This window comes from Taudactylus pleione, unplaced genomic scaffold, assembly GCF_031769625.1.
Source record: "Taudactylus pleione unplaced genomic scaffold, aTauple2 ptg000285l, whole genome shotgun sequence".
In the NCBI taxonomy this organism is placed as follows: Eukaryota; Metazoa; Chordata; class Amphibia; order Anura; family Myobatrachidae; genus Taudactylus; species Taudactylus pleione.
The window spans coordinates 1,903,073-1,916,376 of NW_028284687.1; the positions used below are offsets into that span (position 1 = coordinate 1,903,073).

Below are 13,304 nucleotides of genomic sequence, written 5' to 3' on the forward strand. Positions count from 1 at the left end.
AGCCGGAACAATGAGGGGCCACTACCTGTATGCAGGGTGACACTATACCTATTCCCTACACACACATCCATAAATCAGTGTTCATAATCCCTATGGACAAAAGCTTCACCCAGTCCAGTGGTGGAAAAGGCTTAAACATTTCTTTTACATTATAAACAATTTCCAATGAGCAATAAAAGGACCCTCAGGGCTGAGGGGGGAACAGAATGAGCCCAGTGCACAACATAAAGGCATTAAATGATCCAGGGGTAGGGCGGGGAGCAGCTGGAACGCACAACCCGGAAAACAGGTGGAACGCACAGAGCGGAAGTCAGTTGGAACGCACAACTCGGAAGTCAGGTGGAACGCAGAGGGCGGAAGAAAGCTGGAACGCACAACCGGGAAGTCAGGGGTGGAACGCACAGAGCGGAAGTCGGGTGTGTAACATCCTCCGGGTGAGCGGAGGCCGCGTCTGGCTGGCGGTAAGTAGCTGTTACACATGTCTGCCTGAGGTATGGCCATTTATATATAACATAGGGGCAGATAATGAGGTATAGGGGGAGGGGGGGTATGAGGATGTGGGGAGGCTATGAGGGTGTGTCCATCACACTATATATCCCCCCCTTCACACCCAGCTATCACTGTATGATAAGGGGGGGCGGCTATGAGGATATGTCCCCCACATTATATATTCCCCCCTCACCCAGCTATCACAGTTTTGGCGTTACCAGGTCAAGTACAAGATCCTGCTGGATAAAATTCCAATGTCGGCATCCCAACAGGGTTAGGCTACTGACACCTGTCGGTAGGTATCCTAACCCTCTCCCTACTCCCCGGTGCCTAAACCTAACCTCCCCCTCCCCACACCCCAACCTAAAAGTGCCTAACCCTAATCATAACCCTCCCCCTAATACCTTTGGTATTCTAATCGCCAACATCCCATGTGGCGGGTTTATAACCACATCCCGGTGCAACTTAATCACTGTATGATTGGGATGAAAGGGGGGAGGGGGGGGGTATTTGCACATCTCACCCCCACTTAGAGTACACGGGGTATAGGAGAGGGGGTTGCGGAGCACAGCTACGCCGCCATTACCACCCATTGCAGAGATAATGCAGAGATGTTGGGTGTAAGGGATTGACGTATGGACAGCCATAGAGATTCCCTGCGGAATTATGGGGTGGGGGCTGCTGGACAGATATAAATCTGGGAATAATGTAGAGACACTGACTATTGGAAAACAGGAAGATTGGGGGGGCAGCCCCACCCAGGATCTCACCATGTGGCCCCATGCGACTTGAGTGTCCCTTATACTCGTTACGTGGCGACAGTCACTGGCCGGTGTTTGGGGTCAGTCCGCAAGAGGTCACCTGAGGGTTTTACATTAATATCATTCTATATCGACTCATGGTTTCCAAGGGGGGAGGCGCCAGCCAATCCCTGCGCTGATCTAGTAGACGCCCCACTTGGTCATATTCTAGGGGCGGCTAATCCTCTTTTAAGTTTATGAAATGAGTGTGAAGTACGGGCAAAGAATGGGAATGGGGGGGGAGAAGGGTGGTATGTGTGTGTGTGTGGATGTGGGAATTCTTGTATAAGCGTTGTGGAAGGTGGCGTGTTCTGGGTATGTGGCAGAGGAATAAGTGTAATAGTATTGGAGTGTGTGGGGGAGGGGTGTAGGTGTAATGGGGGGTACTTGTATACACAGTGTGGGGTGTAGTTTTGGTTGGCTAATGTATGAGAGGAGAGAAAGATGTGCAGGGCCAATCCGTTTATTAGGAGACCCATTGCTTCTCTAAGGATGGTGGCGATTGAGAGTTGGGTCTCTTCTGGTTGAACACCCTGTCCCGTACAGTAGAAGACTGTCCCCTGCTTGATGTAGAGGTGAGGCGGCCTGCTCGGTGAGGGAGGTGAGTGAACCCTTTTAGGGAGCCCCTTAATGTGTGGTTCTAGACCCGTACTTATAGTCTGCAGCCTTGGTGGGTCTACGAGTCTGTAGGTGTATGTGGTACATACCTGAATAAGAGGCAACGTCCCCCACTATTGTGCCTACTGGTTAGCATGCAGTGTCTAGTTACTCAGTCCTTGGTGGGCTCCCCTCCTCCTAGGCCTGGTGGGTCATGGTGTATTGATCGCACAAGTGCAGGCAGGGCGCTTGCCAATGAAGAGGGCACCTTTGAGTGCGGCAAAAAGATGGAAAGGGGGCGTATCCTTAAGACGCATCTCCTCATCACAGCCCCAAAGCTCTCCCTGCAGCGTGAACAGATGCCGTGCGCATGCGAATAGCGCCAGTAGCTTAAAGACTCTTCTTGTATTATTAGGGCCTTGTCCACCCATCACTGTCACCCGGCTGGTAACGGCAAGGATTGGACACCCCTACCTGCAGCAGCAATCAGGGTCATCCCATCAATGACCATAAAGCTGAAGGAGAAATCGGTTACCGGGTAAGTCCGCCTACATATAAGCGTGATTCCGCATACGCGTGGAGTAATGACTTAATATGCACACCGCTAATTGTGAATGTACAAATGCAGCAGACAGACCTGCAGTATATTAGGGATTATACATGGTCGAGTCACGCTTTTATGACCACCTCCTTCATTTGATATCGGCAGCGCGTAGCCCATGAAGTACGTCATGTGCCTTGTGCCGGCTTGGTGGGTATATAAGGTGTGCGATAAGCCGTCTGCACATATATCATTCGTTGCTGTCATGGTTAAAAGGGCCAATTTATCCGAGTAACAAAAAGGGATGATTATTGGCTTTCGGGCCAAGGGCGGCAGTATTTCTGAAACAGCGCAGTTTGTGGACTGTCCACGTGCTGCTGTGGTAAAGGTGTATCGTGACTGGACAAATGGCACCATTGCGAATAGCCGACGTGGAAACTGCGGAGCATCACGTGCCATTGATGTAAGAGGGGAACGTCTGATATGAAGGTGCGCGAGGGCTGACCGACACGCAACAGTGGAGCAGCTCACGGTCAAAATGAACCTGGGGGGTCACTAGACGTGTGTCTACAACGACAGTTCAGAGAACCCTGCTGTGTATGGGGTTCCTAAGCAAACGGATGGTCACTGCACCTATGCTAACGAAGGTGCATTGGCGGAAAAGGCTCTAATTTCACGCCTGTATCGGAATAGGACCTCTGCTGATTGGCGAAGGGTTGCCTTCATCGAGCAGGTAGACGTTGGCGTGTCAGGTGAGAAACATCGGAGAACAAACACCCTGCAACCATTGCTGGAAGAACACAAGCTGGTGGTGGCGGAGTTATGGTCTGGGGAATGTTTTTATGGCATTCGCTGGGCCCACTCATCCATGTGGAAAGCACCCTCAACCGGTTTGGTTATGAATCCATCCTTGCAGAGCACGTACACCCATACATGCGGATGGGATCTTCCAGCAAGACAATGCGACATGGCACATGGCTAGAAATGTCTGAGAGTGGTTGGACGAGCACGGGCCAGACTTCCAAGTACTTCCCTGGCCCACTAATTCCCCAGACTTGAACCCAATTGAACATCTGTGGGACCACCTCGAGCATTGTGTTCGCTCTATGGATACTCCACCACGCACCCTCCAGCAGCTGTAGGATGCACTGCAGTCAGCATGGCTCCAGATACCTGTGCCCACCTACCAGCACCTGTATAGCTCCTGTCCGTGCTGGACACGGCCGGTACTCTGGCTATTAGCTGTTGGTAATAATAATGTGACTCGACTGTGTATTATTACTCTACCAATGCTTTTATCTGCCAGATATAGCGACTGAGGCTTGAGTACCAGCAAGTCATGGTGTAGATTACAAGCATTGACTACAATGGTGGGAGCCGTTCATAGGCTGAGAGAGGTCCGGGGGCTGACGTCTCTCTCAGCTAATGAACTCTCAGACACGATTCCTGAAAGTGTAATGCCGCATCGGAGCCATTCATTCGGGAGGTAACATCCTTCAAGGATGTTACCTAGTTCCTGGGTTGGATTTTTTTGTTTTACCAAGACCAAGGATGCCTACAAAGAGGAGAGGACCAGTCCAGGTAATGTAGGTGAGTATGTGTGAGTGAGTGAGTATATATGTATTAAAACTATACTGTCATGGTGTGTGTGTATTGTGTCTATTTAAACATTTCTTTCAGGTCAACTACCTTAATGCCCTGCATGCTGGTACTTGTGGTTCTCCAAGTACCAGCATGCGGGGGAGGCTTGCTGGGACCTGTAGTTCTACTTGTAAAGACAATGTTTTCACTTCTTTTTTTATACTACACTTATACACTATTAACCCGGCACCCACCGACCCAGGGGTGCCGGGGATAGCCCCGGGCTATCAGCCTAGGCCTGGGGTCCCCATCTCCTTTGGGATCCCCGGCCTGGACTGACTAGTGGTCAGGTTTAATGCTTCATCTTGGGGACCTGGTGAAAGAGCTTCTTCGGGCTGTGGCATTAGCCTCCCGTTAGAAAAAGTTCGGTGCTGGTTCTGGAAAATACAGAGGAACTCTACGCATTTTTCCCCCCAGGACTGGATCAGAGCCCGGTGCTGGTTGCGCAGAATAAGTGGGACCCCTACTTCGCTTGTCCCCCGTATTTTGGCAACCAGGGCTTGTTCTGACTAGCTTGGTGCTGGTTGTGCTTACATATGAGGGAACTCCTATGTTGTTAGTCCCCCGTATGTTGCACAACCAGCACTGGGTCACTAAAAGCCCGGAGCTGGTTGCTCTTTGGAGGGAGGGGGCACACCGTTTTGTTTTTTTTTAAAACACTTTTTTTGTCACAGATGCACGGATGGTTCTTACTGGTATACAATCGGGAAACCGGCCGCCTTAATACCGACAGCTGGCTTCCCGACTGTCATTTCCCGGCGAGGGTGGTATGCCAGGCATCTATATCTAGACGCCTGTCATTTCCCCGACGCCGGGAGACAGGCGCCCGGCATCCCGATCGAAGGGATGCCGGGCGCCGCGGGGGGGAAGGGTTAGGTGTAGGGCACCCGGGGGGGACTTAGGGTTAAGCACCCCCCCCGGGAGGGTTAGGGTTAGACTAGGGGGAGGGAGGGTTAGGGTTAGGCACCCCCCCGGGGGACTTAGGTTTAGGCAGCGGGGAAGGGGGGATTAGGGTTAGACACTTGGGGGGGAGGTTAGGGTTAGGCACCCCTAAGGAGGGTTATTGCTCAAAGTCTTAAAGAAGACTCAACCTTCCGAATGAAGGGGAATAATTAGCATACAGGAATCTTATCAGCAGTTCTCCACAAAGGATTGTCAAAGATGTACAACATACAGGGCTCACAGTCCCTCTTTTTATATCATTCTTACACAATATCACAGGGGGGTAAATCCGCCCTGGGTTCCACTCAACCAATCACGATTCCTCACATAATATAATTTAACAACATCTTACATTTCAAAGTAGTCACCCAATTTCCTCCTTTCTAATCCACCCAAAATCAGTTGGCTTCCTAAAGCATAAATTGAGTTACCATATACTGTCTCTCAAAAGGTAAATATAATGCAAATGTCCTTTTACATATCGACAACTAAAACCAGTTTTGGGTTTCCCAGTTATAACACCTTCTAAGTTCTTACACACAATAGAAGCTTCCTAAACACAAACAACTTGTTTTTACCAAACTTGCAGGGGTATTGTACATAGAGACACACCGGAGACCTCTGCATTGCATTTCAATGAAAGTGCTAAACGAAGGTTTGGTCACTACATCAGAATAATTAACTTATCACTAGGAGGTGAGAATGTCCCATAACCATTTCACTTAAATGTTACAGCCTTCTAAAACAAAACAACTTATACTGTACATTCCTTATAAGTGCATAGGCTATACATTCCTTATAAGTGCATAGGCTATACATTCCTTATAAGTGCATAGGCTATACATTCCTTATAAGTGCATAGGCTATACATTCCTTATAAGTGCATAGGCTATACATTCCTTATAAGTGCATAGGCTATACATTCCTTATAAGTGCATAGGCTATACATTCTTTATAAGTGCATAGGCTATACATTCTTTATAAGTGCATAGGCTATACATTCCTTATAAGTGCATAGGCTATACATTCCTTATAAGTGCATAGGCTATACATTCCTTATAAGTGCATAGGCTATACATTCCTTATAAGTGCATAGGCTATACATTCCTTATAAGTGCATAGGCTATACATTCCTTATAAGTGCATAGGCTATACATTCCTTATAAGTGCATAGGCTATACATTCCTTATAAGTGCATAGGCTATACATTCCTTATAAGTGCATAGGCTATACATTCCTTATAAGTGCATAGGCTATACATTCCTTATAAGTGCATAGGCTATACATTCCTTATAAGTGCATAGGCTATACATTCCTTATAAGTGCATAGGCTATACATTCCTTATAAGTGCATAGGCTATACATTCCTTATAAGTGCATAGGCTATACATTCCTTATAAGTGCATAGACTATACATTCCTTATAAGTGCATAGGCTATACATTCCTTATCAGTGCATAGGCTATACATTCCTTATCAGTGCATAGGTTAAACATTTAAAAAGTACATTTCCACAACTGCGCACAGCACATTGAATGACATGTTCAAACACATTACTTATACATTCGCAGTACGTGGCGCACTACGCCTAAAGGTCCTTTTAAAAATGATGCCGCAGCATGAAGGTTAATCTCTTCAGTGCCGTTGCCGTGGCAGCCATTTTAATCACGTGTGGTCGGCCATCGGTTTTTTTTTGTTTTTTTTAACAAATTATCCCACTTGAACGGTCGGTCGCATGATGCATCGAATTCGCGCAAATACACGGCACGGTCTGCATACGATACGACAGATAATATGGGCTGCACATCTGATCATACGATAGAACAGCTGCGGGAGCGCGCAACGGATCGTATTGGTATCTAAATACTGCACGATTTGCACGCGATACATCATACAAGGCGTCTAAAATCATGCAATCAGCCCGAAATCGTAGTAGTGTATGGCCAGCATAATTCTCATATATTACACACGGACATTAAGTAGTCCATTGACATTTTACATGATCCTCTGCTTCTCCTTATCCGGTCTATACTTATAGATTTCATCTGCCTAATTGATATATATATATATATATATATATATATATATATATATATATATATATCCAGCTGGACTTTACTCACTACCATTTACATGGTTCATACTTTATATTTTATGTATGATTCATGTATCATTATTTTTATATGCTAGTTCATTGTATGATCAGCAGCGATGATTCTGTGTATATTATAGACTGAACACAGATACATTTTTGCAGTGACTAGTTAGGTGATTTTACTGTGTAGCAAAATATCTTTATTGTTAAAATAAATTATTATACTGTGTCAATTAGTGGCTGTTTCTATCCAGCGCAGTTTTTTCTTTTTATTAAGTGTCACAGTGACATCACTTATATCTATAGTAATAATACAGGGACATGACTGGGGAGGTGAGGGGATCTGGGAGTGTCACAGTGACATCACTTATATCTATAGTAATAATACAGGGACATGACTGGGGAGGTGAGGGGATCTGGGAGTGTCACAGTGACATCACTTATATCTATAGTAATAATACAGGGACATGACTGGGGAGATGAGGGGATCTGAGAGTGTCACAGTGACATCACATATCTATAGTAATAATACAGGGACATGACTGGGGAGGTGAGAGGGTCTGGGGGTGTCACAGTGACATCACTTATATGTATAGTAATAATACAAGGACATGACTGGGGAGGTGAGAGGGTCTGGGAATGTCACAGTGACATCACTTATATCTATAGTAATAATACAGGGACATGACTGGGGAGGTGAGGGGATCTGGGAATGTCACAGTGACATCACTTATATCTATAGTAATAATACAGGGACATGACTGGGGAGGTGAGGGGATCTGGGAATGTCACAGTGACATCACTTATATCTATAGTAATAACACAGGGACATGACTGGGGAGGTGAGAGGATCTGGGAGTGTCACAGTGACATCACTTATATCTATAGTAATAACACAGGGACATGACTGGGGAGGTGAGAGGATCTGGGAGTGTCACAGTGACATCACTTATATCTATAGTAATAATACAGGGACATGACTGGGGAGGTGAGGGGATCTGGGGGTGTCACAGTGACATCACTTATATCTATAGTAATAATACAGGGACATGACTGGGGAGGTGAGGGGATCTGGGAGTGTCACAGTGACATCACTTATATCTATAGTAATAATACAGGGACATGACTGGGGAGGTGAGGGGATCTGGGAGTGTCACAGTGACATCACTTATATCTATAGTAATAATACAGGGACATGACTGGGGAGATGAGGGGATCTGAGAGTGTCACAGTGACATCACATATCTATAGTAATAATACAGGGACATGACTGGGGAGGTGAGAGGGTCTGGGGGTGTCACAGTGACATCACTTATATGTATAGTAATAATACAAGGACATGACTGGGGAGGTGAGAGGGTCTGGGAATGTCACAGTGACATCACTTATATCTATAGTAATAATACAGGGACATGACTGGGGAGGTGAGGGGATCTGGGAATGTCACAGTGACATCACTTATATCTATAGTAATAATACAGGGACATGACTGGGGAGGTGAGGGGATCTGGGAATGTCACAGTGACATCACTTATATCTATAGTAATAACACAGGGACATGACTGGGGAGGTGAGAGGATCTGGGAGTGTCACAGTGACATCACTTATATCTATAGTAATAACACAGGGACATGACTGGGGAGGTGAGAGGATCTGGGAGTGTCACAGTGACATCACTTATATCTATAGTAATAATACAGGGACATGACTGGGGAGGTGAGGGGATCTGGGGGTGTCACAGTGACATCACTTATATCTATAGTAATAATACAGGGACATGACTGGGGAGGTGAGGGGATCTGGGAGTGTCACAGTGACATCACTTATATCTATAGTAATAATACAGGGACATGACTGGGGAGGTGAGGGGATCTGGGAGTGTCACAGTGACATCACTTATATCTATAGTAATAATACAGGGACATGACTGGGGAGGTAAGGGGATCTGGGAGTGTCACAGTGACATCACATATCTATAGTAATAATACAGGGACATGACTGGGGAGGTGAGAGGGTCTGGGGGTGTCACAGTGACATCACTTATATGTATAGTAATAATACAAGGACATGACTGGGGAGGTGAGAGGGTCTGGGAATGTCACAGTGACATCACTTATATCTATAGTAATAATACAGGGACATGACTGGGGAGGTGAGGGGATCTGGGAATGTCACAGTGACATCACTTATATCTATAGTAATAATACAGGGACATGACTGGGGAGGTGAGGGGATCTGGGAATGTCACAGTGACATCACTTATATCTATAGTAATAACACAGGGACATGACTGGGGAGGTGAGAGGATCTGGGAGTGTCACAGTGACATCACTTATATCTATAGTAATAACACAGGGACATGACTGGGGAGGTGAGAGGATCTGGGAGTGTCACAGTGACATCACTTATATCTATAGTAATAATACAGGGACATGACTGGGGAGGTGAGAGGGTCTGGGGGTGTCACAGTGACATCACTTATATGTATAGTAATAATACAGGGACATGACTGGGGAGGTGAGGGGATCTGGGAGTGTCACAGTGACATCACTTATATCTATAGTAATAATACAGGGACATGACTGGGGAGGTGAGGGGATCTGGGAGTATCACAGTGACCTCACTTATATCTATAGTAATAATACAGGGACATGACTGGGGAGGTGAGGGGATCTGGGGGTGTCACAGTGACATCACTTATATGTATAGTAATAATACAGGGACATGACTGGGGAGGTGAGGGGATCTGGGAGTGTCACAGTGACATCACATATCTATAATAATACAGGGACATGACTGGGGAGATGAGTGGATCTGGGAGTGTCACAGTGACATCACATATCTATAGTAATACAGGGACATGACTGGGGAGGTGAGGGGATCTGGGAGTGTCACAGTGACATCACTTATATCTATAGTAATAATACAGGGACATGACTGGGGAGGTGAGGGGATCTGGGAGTGTCACAGTGACATCACTTATGTCTATAGTAATAATACAGGGACATGACTGGGGAGGTGAGAGGGTCTGGGAGTGTCACAGTGACATCACTTATGTCTATAGTAATAATACAGGGACATGACTGGGGAGGTGAGGGGATCTGGGAGTGTCACAGTGACATCACTTATATCTATAGTAATAATACAGGGACATGACTGGGGAGGTGAGGGGATCTGGGAGTGTCACAGTGACATCACTTATGTCTATAGTAATAATACAGGGACATGACTGGGGAGGTGAGGGGATCTGGGAGTGTCACAGTGACACTTATATCTATAGTAATAATACAGGGACATGACTGGGGAGGTGAGGGGATCTGGGAGTGTCACAGTGACATCACTTATATCTATAGTAATAATACAGGGACATGACTGGGGAGGTGAGAGGGTCTGGGAGTGTCACAGTGACATCACATATCTATAGTAATACAGGGACATGACTGGGGAGGTGAGGGGATCTGGGAGTGTCACAGTGACATCACTTATATCTATAGTAATAATACAGGGACATGACTGGGGAGGTGAGGGGATCTGGGAGTGTCACAGTGACATCACTTATATCTATAGTAATAATACAGGGACATGACTGGGGAGGTGAGAGGGTCTGGGAGTGTCACAGTGACATCACCTATATCTATAGTAGTAATACAGGGACATGACTGGGGAGGTGAGGGGATCTGGGAGTGTCACAGTGACATCACTTATATCTATAGTAATAATACAGGGACATGACTGGGAGGTGAGGGGATCTGGGGGTATCACAGTGACATCACTTATATCTATAGTAATAATACAGGGACATGACTGGGAGGTGAGAGGATCTGGGAGTGTCACAGTGACATCACATATCTATAGTAATACAGGGACATGACTGGGGAGGTGAGGGGATCTGGGAGTGTCACAGTGACATCACTTATGTCTATAGTAATAATACAGGGACATGACTGGGGAGGTGAGAGGATCTGGGAGTGTCACAGTGACATCACTTATGTCTATAGTAATAATACAGGGACATGACTGGGGAGGTGAGGGGATCTGGGAGTGTCACAGTGACATCACTTATATCTATAGTAATAATACAGGGACATGACTGGGGAGGTGAGGGGATCTGGGAGTGTCACAGTGACATCACTTATGTCTATAGTAATAATACAGGGACATGACTGGGGAGGTGAGGGGATCTGGGAGTGTCACAGTGACATCACTTATATCTATAGTAATAATACAGCGACATGACTGGGGAGGTGAGGGGATCTGGGAGTGTCACAGTGACATCACTTATATCTATAGTAATAATACAAGGACATCACTGGGGAGGTGAGAGGATCTGGGAGTGTCACAGTGACATCACTTATATCTATAGTAATAATACAGGGACATGACTGGGGAGATGAGGGGATCTGAGAGTGTCACAGTGACATCACATATCTATAATAATACAGGGACATGACTGGGGAGGTGAGGGGATCTGGGAGTGTCACAGTGACATCACTTATATCTATAGTAATAATACAGGGACATCACTGGGGAGGTGAGAGGATCTGGGAGTGTCACAGTGACATCACTTATATCTATAGTAATAATACAGGGACATGACTGGGGAGGTGAGGGTATCTGGGGGTGTCACAGTGACATCACTTATATCTATAGTAATAATACAGGGACATGACTGGGGAGGTGAGGGGATCTGGGAGTGTCACAGTGACATCACTTATATCTATAGTAATAATACAGGGACATGACTGGGGAGGTGAGGGGATCTGGGGGTGTCACAGTGACATCACTTATATCTATAGTAATAATACAGGGACATGACTGGGGAGGTGAGGGGATCTGGGAGTGTCACAGTGACATCACTTATATCTATAGTAATAATACAGGGACATGACTGGGAGGTGAGGGGATCTGGGAGTGTCACAGTGACATCACTTATATATATAGTAATAATACAGGGACATGACTGGGGAGGTGAGGGGATCTGGGAGTGTCACAGTGACATCACATATCTATAGTAATACAGGGACATGACTGGGGAGGTGAGGGGATCTGGGAGTGTCACAGTGACATCACTTATGTCTATAGTAATAATACAGGGACATGACTGGGGAGGTGAGGGGATCTGGGAGTGTCACAGTGACATCACTTATATCTATAGTAATAATACAGGGACATGACTGGGGAGGTAAGAGGATCTGGGAGTGTCACAGTGACATCACTTATGTCTATAGTAATAATACAGGGACATGACTGGGGAGGTGAGGGGATCTGGGAGTGTCACAGTGACATCACTTATATCTATAGTAATAATACAGGGACATGACTGGGGAGGTGAGGGGATCTGGGAGTGTCACAGTGACATCACTTATGTCTATAGTAATAATACAGGGACATGACTGGGGAGGTGAGGGGATCTGGGAGTGTCACAGTGACATCACTTATATCTATAGTAATAATACAGCGACATGACTGGGGAGGTGAGGGGATCTGGGAGTGTCACAGTGACATCACTTATATCTATAGTAATAATACAGGGACATGACTGGGGAGGTGAGGGGATCTGGGAGTGTCACAGTGACATCACTTATATCTATAGTAATAATACAGGGACATGACTGGGGAGATGAGGGGATCTGAGAGTGTCACAGTGACATCACATATCTATAATAATACAGGGACATGACTGGGGAGGTGAGGGGATCTGGGAGTGTCACAGTGACATCACTTATATCTATAGTAATAATACAGGGACATCACTGGGGAGGTGAGAGGATCTGGGAGTGTCACAGTGACATCACTTATATCTATAGTAATAATACAGGGACATCACTGGGGAGGTGAGGGGATCTGGGAGTGTCACAGTGACATCACTTATATCTATAGTAATAATACAGGGACATGACTGGGGAGGTGAGGGGATCTGGGAGTGTCACAGTGACATCACTTATATCTATAGTAATAATACAGGGACATGATTGGGGAGGTGAGGGGATCTGGGGGTGTCACAGTGACATCACTTATATCTATAGTAATAATACAGGGACATGACTGGGGAGGTGAGGGGATCTGGGAGTGTCACAGTGACATCACTTATATCTATAGTAATAATACAGGGACATCACTGGGGAGGTGAGAGGGTCTGGGAGTGTCACAGTGACATCACTTATATCTATAGTAATAATACAGGGACATGACTGGGGAGG

The 13,304-nt window shown here is 46.1% G+C and overlaps 1 protein-coding gene across 4 annotated transcripts in view; it reads left to right on the forward strand.

Moving 5' to 3' along the window:
• The first annotated feature begins 394 nt into the window (after positions 1–394).
• Positions 395–13,304, forward strand: part of LOC148512051 (uncharacterized) — a 40,914-nt gene continuing 28,004 nt past the window's right edge. Inside the window, exons 1-2 of one of the 4 annotated variants that reach the window (XM_088482323.1) lie at positions 395–461; positions 2,302–2,424. The gene's annotated coding sequence lies outside the window, so the exon portion shown is untranslated. Of the gene's footprint in view, positions 462–681; positions 785–2,301; positions 2,425–13,304 lie in introns of those variants that run through there. The other 3 variants (XM_088482325.1, XM_088482324.1, XM_088482326.1) reach the window with 3 other exon arrangements.